This window comes from Macaca mulatta, chromosome X (assembly GCF_049350105.2).
Source record: "Macaca mulatta isolate MMU2019108-1 chromosome X, T2T-MMU8v2.0, whole genome shotgun sequence".
NCBI classification, from domain to species: domain Eukaryota; kingdom Metazoa; phylum Chordata; class Mammalia; order Primates; family Cercopithecidae; genus Macaca; species Macaca mulatta.
The window spans coordinates 56,037,908-56,051,381 of NC_133426.1; the positions used below are offsets into that span (position 1 = coordinate 56,037,908).

Below are 13,474 nucleotides of genomic sequence, written 5' to 3' on the forward strand. Positions count from 1 at the left end.
GGCACAGAGTATCAAGCTGGATAAAGAAGCTAGACACAACTGTATGCTGTCTCCAAGAGACCCATCTCATCTGAAATGACACCCATAGTTCAATGTAAAGGAATGGATATAGGTCTCTCAGGAAAACAGAAAGCAAAAGAGAGTAGGGGCTGTTATTCTTATTTCAGACCAAATAGACTTTAAACCAACAATGATAAAAAAAAAAAAAAAAAGCAATACATGATATAAAGGTTCAATTCATTCAATTCAACAAGACTTAACAATTCTAAATATGGCCCACTCTCCCTCCATTCTGTCCTGTGGCTGCCCACTGCCCTCCTACTGTTCAGTGTGGCCCTGCTGCACTCCAGCCATGTCCTCTCCAGGATCCCCACTGCCTTCCACCCAGGCCTCACCACCATGGCCTCTGCCAGAGCCAGGTCCTGGTGGACCTGTGTGGAGATGGGACTTCCAGATCCATTCTGGGAGTCACTGAAGCCTTTAAGAGGGACACCAATAGCAAAAAGATGAATCTGGGAGTTTGTGCCTACTAGGATGATAATGGAAAGCCTTACATGCTGCTTAATGTCAACAAGGAAGAGGCCCAGATTACCACAAAAAATTTGGACGAGGAATACCTGCCCATTGGGGGACTGGCTGAATTTTGCACAGCATCTGCAGATCTAGTCCTGGGTGAGAATAGTGAAGTGTTGAAAAGTGGCCAGTTATTCACTGTGCATACCATTTCTGGAACTGGGACCTTAAGGATCAGAGCCAGTTTTCTGCAAAGAATTTTTAAACTCAGCTGGGATGTCCAAACCATCCTGGGGAAATCACACACCCATCTCCAGGGATACTGGCATGCAGCTACAAATTTATTGTTACTATGACCCCAAGACTTGGTGTTTTGACTTCACAGGTCGTATGGAGGACATTTCAAAAATGCCATAGCAAAATGTTTTTCTGCATGCCTGTGCCCATAATCCCATCGGAGTGGAACCTCGTCTAGAGCAGTGGAAGGAAATAGCAACAGTGGTGAAGAAAAATAATCTCTTTGCATTCTTTGACATGGCCTAGCAAGGCTTTGCTAGTGGTGATTGTAACAAGGATGGCTGGGCTGTGCGCCACTTCATCAAACAGCATTAATTTTTGTCTCTGCCAATCATATGCCAAGAACATGGAGTTATCCAGCGAGTGTGTGGGAGCCTTCACTGTGGTTTGCATAGATGCAGATGAAGCCAAAAATGTAGAGTCAACAGTTGAAGATCTTGATCCATCCCATGTATTGTAATCCTCCGCTCAGTGGAGCCCAGATTTCTTCTAACATTCTTAACACCCAAATTTGCAAAAATAATGGTTGCAAGAAGTGAAAAGCATAGCCAGCCACATGATTAGCATGCAGACTCAGCTGGTCTCCAACCTCAAGAAGGAGGGTTCTGCCCACATTGGGCAACACATAACTGACCAAATTGGCATGTTTTGTTTCACAGGGCTAAAGCCTGATCAGGTGGAGCAGCTGACCAATGAATTCTCCATCTACATGACAGAGGACAGCCACATCTCTGTGGCAGGGGTCACCTTCAGTAACATGGGCTACCATGCCCATGCCATTCACCAGGTCACCAAGTAATAGCACTGGTGCAAGGAAGCAGAAACAACCTTTCTGTCTTCAGTCTCTGCTGTTGGGAGCTTCACACAGAGGATGACAGAGGGTGGATGGTGGTGAGTAGATCATTTCTTTCAGCCGCATTGTTTAACAACACTCAGCAATTGAATGTTCCTCAGAAAAGAACATGTAGTGACATAGGGCCGAGGCATCCATGGTTGGTGTCTGGAACATCGTGGCTTTAAACCAAACTCTCCCCTGTCCTTTTATCTCCCAACTTCTCTCAAAGAGTTTATACATGCAAGAAAGTCATCACATCAAAAAACATGTCAGTTATACCATTGCAATATTTCAGAAACTTTAACTGAAGTGTAATACAGTGTTGGGGTTCCTCATGGGAAACAGCACACATTGCAGGCTTTGAGAGAAGACCTGCTTCTATCATGAACAGTCAGCATTGTGTCTGTCCTCTCATGATAGAGCAACCTTAACAACAGACCATATTGCATTTTATGAAAACCAATGAGTCTGCTGACACTACAGCAAGGAAAAAAAAAAAAGAGGTTGTTTTCTGTCTTATTTAAGAAAAAGAGAAGGCTCTCTCTTCTCCCTTGTCATTGTTTTTTTCCTTATAGACAAAGATTTTTAACTAATGTAGATTTTCATCCCATTCTACTGCTTGATTGATCATCAACCCCATCCTGTTGCGATTTATTTAAAAATAAAGAACATAATTTTCTGTTGATACCTTACCATCACCTTTCTCAGCAAAGAATAGTGGAGAGTAGGTAACTGCACTTTATCTCAGCATCCTCCTCAATGATTGTATATTTGTCTTCTGTTGAGATGTTGTCTCTGCCCAGTTGGACCTACTCCCTTTGTTGAATGTACTTGTGCAGTAACTCATTTCACATCATGAGTCAGGTGGCACAGGGCAATACCAGGAAATAGGATATTCTAGGCTTTATGTGCTGCCAGCTGGGATCAAACTTCACTCTTTCTAAAGAACGACCATCTGCTCTAATCATATAGACTTATTGCAGCCTGGTTTATCTGTTACAATAAAATTACTGTAGACACTCCACCTCAAAAAATAAAAAAAGGTGAGGGTGGAGCAAGGTGGCTGAATAGGAACAGCTCCAGTCTCCAGCACCCAGCCTGAGCAACACAGAAGACAGGTGATTTCTGCATTTTCAACTGAGATACTGGGTTCATCTCACTAGGGATTGTCAGACAATCTGTGCTGGTCAGCTGCTGCAGCCCAACCAGAGAGAGCTGAAGCAGGGCCAGGCATCGCCTCACCTGGGAAGCACAAGGGGGAAGGGAATCCCTTTTCCTAGCCAGGGAAACTGAGACACACAACACCTGGAAAATCGGGTAACTCCCACCCCAATACTGCGCTTTACCAAGGGTCTTAGCAAACGGGCACAGCAGGAGACTATATCCCACACCTGGCTGGGAGGGTCCCACACCCACGGAGCCTCCCTCATTGCTAGCACAGCAGTCTGCTATCTAACTGCAAGGCAGCAGCGAGGCTGGGGGAGGGGCGCCCGACATTGCTGAGGATTAAGTAGGTAAACAAAGCCTCTGGGAAGCTCAAACTGGGAGGAGCTCACTGCAGCTCAAGGAAGCCTGCCTGTCTCTGTAGACTCCACCTCTAGGGACAGGGCACAGCTAAACAACAACAACAACAACAAAAACAAAAGCAGCTGAAACCTCTGCAGAAGCAAATGACTCTGTCTGACACCTTTAAAGAGAGCAGTGGATGTCACAACACGGAGGTTGAGATCTGAGAACGGACAGACTACCTGATCAAGTGGGTCCCTGACCCCTGAGTAGCCTAACTGGGAGACATCCCCACTAGGGGCAGACAGACACCCCACACCTCACACGGTGGAGTACACCCCTGAGAGGAAGCCTCCAAAGCAAGAATCAGACAGGTACACTCGCTGTTCAGCAATATTCTATCTTCTGCAGCCTCTGCTGCTGATACCCAGGCAAACAGGGTCTGGAGTGGACCTCAAACAATCTCCAACAGACATACAGCTGAGGGTCCTGACTGTTAGAAAGAAAACTATCAAACAGGAAGGACACCCACACCAAAACCCCATCAGTACGTCCAAAGTTGAAATGAAGGAAAAAATCTTAAGGGCAGCCAGAGAGAAAGGTTGGGTTACCCACAAAGGGAAGCCCATCAGACTAACAGCAGATCTCTCAGCAGAAACTCTACAAGCCAGAAGAGAGTGGGGGCCAATATTCAACATTCTTAAAGAAAAGGATTATCAACCCAGAATTTCATATCCAGCCAAACTAAGTTTCCTAAGTGAAGGAGAAATAAAATCCTTTACAGATAAGCAAATGCTTAGAGATTGTGTCACCACCAGGCCTGCCTTACAAGGGACCCTAAAGGAAGCACTAAACATGGAAAGGAACAACCGGTACCAGCCATTGCAAAAACATGGCAAAATGTAAAGACCATCAAGGCTAGGAAAAAAGTGCATCAACTAACGAGCAAAATAACCAGTTAATGTCATAATGGCAGGATCCAGTTCACACATAATATTAACCTTAAATGTAAATGGACTAAATGGTCCAATTAAAAGACACAGACTGGCAAACTGGATAAAGAGTCAAGATCCATCAGTTTGCTGTATTCAGGAGACCCATCTCACATGCAGAGACATTTATAGGCTCAAAATAAAGGGATGGAGGAAGATCTACCAAGCAAATAGAGAACAAAAAAAAAAAAGCAGAGGCTGCAATACTAGTCTCTGATAAAACAGACTTTAAACCATCAAAGATCAAAAGAGACAAAGAAGGCCATTACATAATGGTAAAGGGATCAATTCAACAGGAAGAGATAACTATCCTAAATATATATGCACCCAATACAGGAGCACTTAGATTCATAAAGCAAGTCCTTAGAGACTTACAAAGAGACTTAGATGCCCATACAATAATAATGGGAGACTTCAACACCCCACTGTCAACATTAGACAGATCTACAAGACAGAAAGTTAACAAGGATATCCAGGAATTGAACTCATCTCTGCAGCAAGCAGACCTAATAGACATCTACAGAACTCTCCACCCCAAATCAACAGAATATACATTCTTCTCAGCACCACATCACACTTATTCCAAAATTGACCACATAATTGGAAGTAAAGCACTCCTCAGCAAATGTACAAGAACGGAAATTATAACAAAGTGTCTCTCAGACCACAGTGCAATCAAACTAGAACTTAGGACTAAGAAACTCAATCAAAACCACGAACTACATGGAAACTGAACAACCTGCTCCTGAATGACTACTGGGTACATAACGAAATGAAGGCAGAAATAAAGCTGTTCTTTGCAACCAATGAGAACAAAGATACAACCTACCAGAATCTCTGGGACACATTTAAAGCAGTGTGTAGAGGGAAATTTATAGCACTAAATGCCCACAAGAGAAAGCTGGAAAGATCTAAAATTGACATTCTAACATCACAATTAAAAGACCTAGAGAAGCAAGAACAAACACATTGAAAAGCTAGCAGGAGGCAAGAAATAACTAAGATCAGAGCAGAACTCAAGGAGATAGAGACACAAAAAACCCTCCAAAAAAATCAATGAATCCAGGAGTTGGTTTTTTGAAAAGATCAACAAAATTGATAGACTGCTAGCAAGACTAATAAAGAAGAAAAGAGAGGAGAATCAAATAGACTCAATAAAAAATGATAAAGGGGATATCACCACTGACCCCACAGAAATACAAACTACCATCAGAGAATACTATAAACACCTCTATGCAAATAAACTAGAAAATCTAGAAGAAATGGATAATTTCCTGGACACTTACACTCTCCCAAGACTAAACCAGGAAGAAGCTGAATCCCTGAATAGACCAATAGCAGGCTCTATAATTGAGGGAATAATTAATAGCCTACCAACGAAAAAAAGTCCAGGACCCAATGGATTCACAGCTGAATTCTACCAGAGGTACAAGGAGGAGCTGGTACCATTCCTTCTGAAACTATTCCAATCAATAGAAAAAGAGGGAATCCTCTCTAACTCATTTTATGAGGCCAACATCATCCTGATACCAAAGCCTGGCAGAGACACAACAAAAAAAGAGAATTTTAGACCAATATCCCTGATGAACATTGATGCAAAAATCCTCAATAAAATACTGGCAAACCGGATCCAGCAGCACATCAAAAAGCTTATCCACCATGATCAAGTTGGCTTCATCCCTGGGATGCAAGGCTGGTTCAACATATGCAAATCAATAAACGTAATCCAGCATATAAACAGAACCAAAGACAAAAACCACATGATTATCTCAATAGATGCAGAAAAGGCCTTTGACAAAATTGAACAGCCCTTCATGCTAAAAACTTGCAATAAATTCATATTGATGGAACGTATCTCAAAATAATAAGAGCTACTTATGACAAACCCACAGCCAATATCATACTGAATGGGCAAAAACTGGAAAAATCCCTTTGAAAACTGGCACGAGACAGGGATGCCCTCTCTCTCCACTCCTATTCAACATAGTGTTGGAAGTTCTGGCTAGGGCAATCAGACGAGAAAAAGAAATAAAGTGTATTCAGTTAGGAAAAGAAGAATTCAAATTGTCCCTGTTTGCAGATGACATGATTGTATATTTAGGAAACCCCATTGTCTCAGCCCAAAATCTCCTTAAGCTGATAAGAAACTTCAGCAAAGTCTCAGGATACAAAATTAATGTGCAAAAATCACAAGCATTCTTATACACCAGTAACAGACAGAGAGCCAAATCATGAATGAACTTCCATTCACAATTGCTTCAAAGAGAATAAAATACCTAGGAATCCAACTTACAAGGGATGTCAAGGACCTCTTCAAGGAGAACTACAAACCACTGCTCAGTGAAATAAAAGAAGACACAAACAAATGGAAGAACATACTATGCTCATGGATAGGAAGAATCAATATCGTGAAAATGGCCATACTGCCCAAGGTAATTTATAGATTCAATGCCATCAGCATCAAGCTACCAATGAGTTTCTTCACAGAATTGGAAAAAACTGCTTTAAAGTTCATATGGAACCAAAAAAGACCCCGCATCTCCAAGACAATCCTAAGTCAAAAGAACAAAGCTGGAGGCATCACGCTACCTGACTTCAAACTATACTACAAGGCTACAGTAACCAAAACAGTATGGTACTGCTACCAAAACAGAGATATAGACCAATGGAACAGAACAGAGTACTCAGAAATAATACCACACATCTACAGCCATCTGATCTTTGAGAAACCTGAGAGAAACAAGAAATGGGGAAAGGATTCCCTGATTAATAAATGGTGCTGGGAAAATTGGCTAGCCATAAGTAGAAAGCTGAAACTGGATCCTTTCCTTACTCCTTATACGAAAATTAATTCAAGATGGATTAGAGACTTAAATGTTAGACCTAATACCATAAAAACCCTAGAAGGAAACCTAGGTAATACCATTCAGGACCTAGGCATGGGCAAGGACTTCATGTCTAAAACACCAAAAGCAATGGCAACAAAAGCCAAAATTGACAAATGGGATCTAATTAAACTGAAGAGCTTCTGCACAGCAAAAGAAACTACCATCAGAGTGAACAGGCAACCTACAGAATGGGAGAAAATTTTTGCAATCTACTCATCTGACAAAGGGCTAATATCCAGAACCTACAAAGAACTCAATCACATTTACAAGAAAAAAACAGACAACCCCATGAGAAAGTAGGCAAAGGATACGAACAGACATTTCTCAAAAGAAGACATTCATACAGCCAACAGACACATGAAAAAATGCTCATCATCACTGGCCATCAGAGAAATGCAAATCAAAACCACAATGAGATACCATCTCACACCAGTTAGAATGGCAATGATTCAAAAGTCAGGAAACAACAGGTGCTGGAGAGGATGTGGAGAAATAGGAACACTTTTACACTGTTTGTGGGATTGTAAAGTAGTTCAACCATTATGGAAAACAGTGTGGCGATTCCTCAAGGATCTAGAACTAGAAGTACCGTATGACCCAGCCATCCCATTACTGGGTATATACCCAAAGGATTATAAATCATGCTGCTATAAAGACACATGCACACATATGTTTATTGCAGCACTATTTACAATAGCAAAGACTTGGAATCAACCCAAATGTCCATCAGTGACAGACTGGATTAAGAAAATGTGGCACATTTACACCATGGAATACTATGCAGCCATAAAAAAGGATGAGTTTGTGTCCTTTGTAGGGACATGGATGCAGCTGGAAACCATCATTCTCAGCAAACTATCGCAAGAACAGAAAACCAAACACCACATGTTCTCACTCATAGGTGGGAACTGAACAATGAGATCACTTGGACTTGGGAAGGGGAACATCACACACCGGGGCCTATCATGGGGAGGGGGGAGGGGGGAGGGATTGCACTGGGAGTTATAGCTGATGTAAATGATGAGTTGATGGGTGCTGACGAGTTGATGGGTGCAGCAAACCAACATGGCACAAGTATACATATGTAACAAACCTGCACATTATGCACATGTGCCCTTGAACTTAAAGTATAATTTAAAAAAAAAAAAAAAACTGTAAAAAAAATTTCAGTAAAATACTGGCAAACCAATTCCAGCAGAACATCAAAAAGCTTACCCACCACAATCAATTTTGCTTCGTTTCCAGGATGCAAGGCAGATTCAACATATGCAAATCAATAAACAGAACTGAGGATGAAACACATGATTATCTCAATAGATGCAGAAAAGGCCTTTGATAAAATTCAACATCCCTTCATATTAAAAATTCTCAGTAAATATTGATGGAAGATACCTCAAAATATTAAGAACCATTTATGACAAACCCACAGACAATACCATACTTAATGAACAATAGCTGGAAACATTCCCTTTGAAAACCAGCACAAGACAAGGATGCACTCTCTCAACGCTTTTATTCAATGTAGTATTGGAAGTTCTGGCCAGGGAAATCAGGCAATAGAAAGAAATGAAGGTATTGAAATTGAAGAGAGGAAGTCAAACTGTCTCTATTTGCAGGTGACATGATCCTATATCTAGAAAAACTCATCATCTCAGCGCAAAAGCTTCTTAACCTGATAAGCAACTTCAGTAATATTGGAAAAATCAGTATCTTGACAATGGCCATACTGCCTAAAGTAATTTACATATTCAGTGCTATTCCCATTTAACTACTATTGTCATTTTTCACAGAATTAGAAAAAAACTATTCTAAAATGTATATGGAACCAAAAAAGAGCCCAAATAGCCAAGACAATCCTAACAAAAAGAACAAAGCTGGAGGCATCACGCTAGCTGACTTTAAACTATACTACAAGGCCACACTATCCAAAACAGCATGGTACTGGTACAAAAACAGACACATAGACTAATGGAACAGAGTAGAGAACTCAGAAATAAGACCACCCATCTGATCTGCAATAAACCTGACAAAAACAAGCAATGGGGAAAGGATTCCTGCCCAAGGCCCTGAGAGCCCACCTCTTGCATCAGCAAGACCTGGATGTGAGACATGGAGTCAAAGGAGATTATTTTGGAACTTTAAGGTTTAATGACTGCCCTTTTGGATTTCAGAGTTGCATGGGGCCTGTAACCCCTTCATTCTGGCCAATTTCTTCCACTTGGAACTGATGTATTTATTCAATGCCTGTACCCCCCTTGTATCTAGAAAATAACTAACTTGCTTTCAGTTTTACAGGCTCATAGGTGGAAGGGACTCGCCTTTTCTCAGATGAGATTTTGGGCTTGTAATTTTGGGTTAATGCTGGAACGAGCTAAGACCTTGGTACTGTTGGAAAGGCATGGTTGTGTTTTGAAATGTGAGGACATGAGATCTGGGGGGATCCAAGGGTGGAATGATATGGTTTGGTTTTGTCCCTACCCAAATGTCATCTCATTGAATTGTAGTTTCCTTAATCACCATGTGTCTTGGGAGGGACCGGGTGGAAATAATTGAATCATTGGAGTGGTTTCCTTCTTCCTTTTTTTATTCCTTATGATAGTGAGTTAGTTTTCATGAGATCTGATGGCTTTTTAAGGGGCTTCCCCCTCACTGGGCAGTCATTCTTCTGCTGCTGCCATGTGAAGAATGACATGTGTTCTTCTCCTTCCGCCATGATTGTAAGTTTCCTGAGGCCTCCCCAGCTATGCTGAACTGAGTCAATTCAACCTTTTTGTTTTGCGAATTACCCAGTCTTGGGTATGCCTTTATTAGTAGCATGAGAACGGACTAACACTATTCCGTATTTAATAAATGGTGCTGGAAGAACTGGCTAGCCATATGCAGAAAACTGAACTGGACCCCTTTCTTACACTTTATGTAATAACTAACTCAAAATGGATGAAACACTTAAATGTAAAACCCAAAACTATAAAAATCCTAAAAGAGAATCTAGGCAATACCATTCAGGACATAGGCATGAGCAAAGATTTTATGACAAAAACATCAAAAGCAATTGCAAAAAAAGCAAAAATTGACAAATGGGATTCAGTTAAACTAAAGAGCTTCTGTACAGCAAAAGAAACTATCATCAGAGTAAACAGACAGTCTACAGAATGGGAGAAACTTTTTGCAACCTATCCATCTGACAAAGGTCTATTATCCAAAATCTACAAGAAACTTAAATAAATTTATAAGAAAACAACCTTGTTAAAAAGTGGGCAAAGGACATGAACAGACACTTCTTAAAAGAACACATATGTGTGGCCAACAAACATATGTAAACAAGCTCAACATCACTGATCATTAGAGAAATGCAAATCAAAACCACAATGAGATACCAACTCACACCAGTCAGAATGGCCAATATTAAAAAGTCAAGAAACAACAGATGATGGCAAGACTGCGTAGAAAAAGGAATGTTTTTACACTGTAGGTGGGAATGTCAATTAGTTCAACTTTTGTGGAAGACAGTGTGGCTATTCCTCAAAGACCTAGAACCAGAAATATCATTTGACCCAACAGTCCCATTACTGAGTATATACCCATAGGAATATAAATTGTTCTATTGTAAGGATACATGCATGCATATGTGCATTGCAGCACTCTTCACAATATCAAAGACATGCAATCAACACAACATGCCCATCAATGATAGACTGGTTAAAGAAAATGTGGTACATGTACACCATGAAATACTGTGTAGCCATAAAAAGCAACAGGATCATGATTTTTTTGTTTTTGTTTTTGTTTGTTTGTTCGTTTGTTTTGCAGAGACATGGATGGAGCTGGAAGCTGTTATACTCAGCAAACTAATGCAGGAACAGAAAACCAAATACTGTAAGTTCTCAGTTATAAGTGGTAGCTGAATGATGAGAACACTTGGACATGGTGAGCGGAGGACAACACGCAGTGGGGCCTGTTGGGGAGTGTGGCAGGAGGGAAAGCATCAGGAAAATTGCTAATGGATGCTGGGCTTAATAACTTGGTGATGGGATGATCTGTGCAGCAAGCCACCATGACACATGTTTACTAATGTAACAAATCTGCACATTCAGCACATGTCCCCCTGAACTTAAAAGTAAAGCAAAATAAAAATAAAAATATAATTTTTCCCCATTCAACATCATGGACTTCCTGAAGTTCTCTAGACCTTGGATTAAGAAGATGAATCTACAGTACATCAGATTTGATATGTCACAAAATATATACATCTTTAGCCTGAATCACTCTCCAAGGTTGCTGTCCTAGCTTTCATTCCCACCAGCAGTATTGGAAAATTTGTATTATCTCACACACTCAAACAACCATTTATATTGTTTTCCAACTTGATGGGTTAAAATAACATCACATTTTTGTTATAATGTGAATTTCCTTGGTAACTAATGAGGCTGAACATCTTTTTGTCTGTTTGTTGGCAATTTTGGCTTTCTGATTCTGTGAACTGCCTTTGTACATTTTCTATTAGGTCATTGACGGTTTTCCAATAGGAAAATGACATAATCTCTGCCTTGCTCAATACATAGGTCTCTTGTAGCTCTAGCACTTTCTGACCTGGTTCTAGCATTTTGCTAAAAGTCTAGGTGAGTGGGTTCAAGCAAGGTAAAAGCCATACAGACTGCAGTGGAGGAAGGGTAGAATACCAACAGGGAAAAGAGTTAAGAGGTTATTTAAATAGTTAACTAGTGTATAAAAGGATAACATCAGTGGTGGTGTAGAGAAGGAGACTAATGTAAGAGACCCCACAGGATTTTGTTTGCGGGAAAGGAAGAAAATTAGGAGCCAAAATGGAAGCCACAGAAATATTTTGAGAACAGGGGACAGTTTTGTCTTCTCAGTCTCTATTCCTTTTAAATAAGTAAACTCTTAAATAGCATTTTCTTTCCCAGACCATATGTGTGTATGTGTGTGTCTGTGTGTACAAACTAACTAACAAACAGTAAGCTCTAATTTTGAATGCTTTTTTGGAGCATGTGCTTCTAGAGATTCATACAGTTTCAGCTCAATTTTTGCATGCTGTTGAACCTGGGTTTTGGAACTTGGATTCAAATCTTAGCTTAAGCAGTGACGACTGTGTGATCTTGGGCACATCATTTAGCCTCAATATAATGCTGGCACAACACTGGCTTCTACACAGAAGTATTGTGAGGTAAATATAAGGTAATGTATGTGAAGTATATAACATAGTGCCTGGCACAGAGTGAGTATTCAGCACATTTGTTGAGTAGATCAATCAAAATTGAGATTCCCAATGCTAAAGCCGTAGAAGCTGTCATAGTAGTTTGTATTACTTTGTTTTCCTTCCATTTTAATTGTGATTTTAAATGTAATAATTTCTGGTGATAGACATAGTAATTCTTAGTTAACTAGACTGTAAGACTGATAAGAATCTGCCATTCATTTCCTATGCCAAATGAAAACTTACTGGAAACAATAACAATTCACATTTATTAGACAATATATTCATGCACTCTTAGAAGTACTTTACACTAAATAAGCCATGAATCTTCACTATAACATTATAAGATAGGAACTATTATTATCCCTATCTTATAGATGGGAAACTAAGGTATAAAGCAGTTATTTAACTTATTCAAGGTCAAACAACTACTGTGGTTCCTGAGTCTACATTTTAACTACTGTAGTCAAAGAGGAGGAGTGACCTGCCTAGGTCACTCTAGGACTTATTTCTTCTATCTAACTGTATCTTTGTACCTGTTAACAAGCCCCTCTTCATCCTCCTATCCCCATTATCCTTTTCAGCCTCTGGCAATGACCATTACAAACTCTCTACCTCCATCAAATCAATTGTGTAGCTTCCACATATAAGTGAGAACATGCATTTGTTTTTTGGTGCCTTACTTATTTCACTTAACATAATTTTCTCCCGATTTTTATTAACCTTTATTTCCACATTATTAACTATAAATAAAGATATACTACTTAGAAGAAAAAAGAAACCTATCTTTGACATAGCTCTGAATGCAAGTCATAGTAAAGGGCCGGGCGCGGTGGCTCACGCCTGTAATCCCAGCACTTTGGGAGGCCGAGGCGGGCGGATCACAAGGTCAGGAGATCGAGACCACGGTGAAACCCCGTCTCTACCAAAAAGACAAAAAATTAGCCGGGCGCGGTTGTGGGCGCCTGTAGTCCCAGCTACTCGGGAGGCTGAGGCAGGAGAATGGCGTGAACCCGGGAGGCGGAGCTTGCAGTGAGCCGAGATCGCGCCACTGCACTCCAGCCTGGGCGACAGAGCGAGACTCCGTCATAGCAGCTGAATTATGCCCTTTGGGCAAAGTTTGGTTTTCATAGAAACTAGTATGGCCTAACTCTCTGAGGGAAAAATACACACACACACACACACACACACACACACACACACACACATCAATATGTTTTATTATATA

The 13,474-nt window shown here is 40.6% G+C and overlaps 1 pseudogene across 1 annotated transcript; it reads left to right on the top strand.

Annotated features, from left to right (window-relative positions):
- Positions 1 to 242: 242 nt before the first annotated feature.
- Positions 243 to 13,027, top strand: LOC106998091 (aspartate aminotransferase, mitochondrial pseudogene; annotated as a pseudogene). The gene is made up of 2 exons (XR_013412983.1): positions 243 to 1,701; positions 10,842 to 13,027. The product of XR_013412983.1 is annotated as an aspartate aminotransferase, mitochondrial pseudogene (transcript).
- The last annotated feature ends 447 nt before the right edge of the window (positions 13,028 to 13,474 follow it).